The following is a 1294-nucleotide window of genomic DNA, read 5'->3' as shown; positions in this document are numbered from 1 at the left end:
CGAGAAATGGCTGGACTATCACAGGCAGCATAAGGTCATGATTGAGTTGCACTGACAGAGCTATCTGTGTGTGAGCAGTGCTAGATTACTTTTGGGTGCTGTTTATGGTAATTGAGGTGTGTTGTGCACAGCTAGGCGTGGGTCCCTGGTGGTGAAGAAACTGGGTGTTTTGCGGGCCAGGTTTGAGGTGCATTGGCAGAGCTGTGTAGGGGCAGGGATTGTCGACAGGCACGTGAGAGTTGAGGTACACTAGCAAAATAGTTGGATCCAGTTCTGACATTGGAGGTGATGCCACAGCTCCGGATTGAGGTGCATTGATGGAGCTGTTCGTAGAGAACGTGGCCATCAAAACAGGTCTAGGAAGTGGAGGACATTGGTAATGATTGCAACTTCTTACCCTACCCCAAAAACCCAATGATGAATAATTAGGGATGAGGTGCCAGCAACTCTACGCCCCAATACATGACTTAAAAGGCCCCTCTTATAGAAAAAACAAAGATACTCACGGAATAGGGGCTCTGACATATTTAGCTGTGAACTATCCTTCAGCACAGTAAGGGACAGGGGATGTAGCTCAGTGGTAGAGCGCATGCTTCGCATGTATGAGGCCCCGGGTTCAATCCCCGGCATCTCCAGGTTTTTCTTTTGGCTTTAATCGTTTCTTTTAAACAATGATAAATTCTGTCCATAGCCACAAGGGTAGAGACAACGTCCTCGAAAACCTAAGCTTGGTTGAGATCAAGCAAATTACGTTTACCATTTTCATCATTAACAATCTGTGGGCCATGACACTAAAATATATTTAAAAAGTAGCATATCGAGATCCACAAAAGAAATATCAATATTTTTGTGGACATTCATCAGTGATAGAACTTGTTTTGCTCTTTGTGTGACTTTGCTGCTGGACACCACTCACAATCAGGAGCATGTGGGGTGCTTGTGTTGCTGAGGGATTGTATGGGTTCTGTGTGAATGTGCACCCCACATCTAGCCCTCTTATCTGGGCTAGAATGTGGAATTCCTGTGTGAAAAGGATTGTGTCCTGTGTATGAGTAAAGTTAGGCGCATGTGTAAAGCAGTCATCGGTCAATATAGGCATATTGTCGATAAAACCAACCAGGTAATGACAGAAGTGTAGGCCAGCGCCAGTGTTGTGAAAAATGTTAATGCAAAAATTCCCAAATACGGAACGCACCTCCAAGCACCACAGAAGACTCTCTATTTTCTGCCTTCTTACCTCCCTCTCTTCCTCAGTCCTGCATCCCTCCTTCCATTTTCCCCCATCCCATCCTCC

The 1294-nt window shown here is 45.5% G+C and overlaps 1 non-coding gene across 1 annotated transcript; it reads left to right on the top strand.

The window, feature by feature from the left end:
• Positions 1 to 563: 563 nt before the first annotated feature.
• Positions 564 to 635, top strand: TRNAA-CGC (transfer RNA alanine (anticodon CGC)). Its single transcript has one exon. It is a non-coding gene; the product is annotated as a tRNA-Ala (tRNA).
• Positions 636 to 1294: the final 659 nt, after the last annotated feature.

The sequence above is a fragment of the Ambystoma mexicanum genome (assembly GCF_040938575.1).
Source record: "Ambystoma mexicanum isolate Mex_15411 chromosome 12 unlocalized genomic scaffold, UKY_AmexF1_1 Mex_chr12_unloc.2, whole genome shotgun sequence".
Taxonomy (NCBI): Eukaryota; Metazoa; Chordata; class Amphibia; order Caudata; family Ambystomatidae; genus Ambystoma; species Ambystoma mexicanum.
Note: the sequence above shows the minus strand (reverse complement) of the source record. Positions and strands in the feature narration are given on the sequence as shown.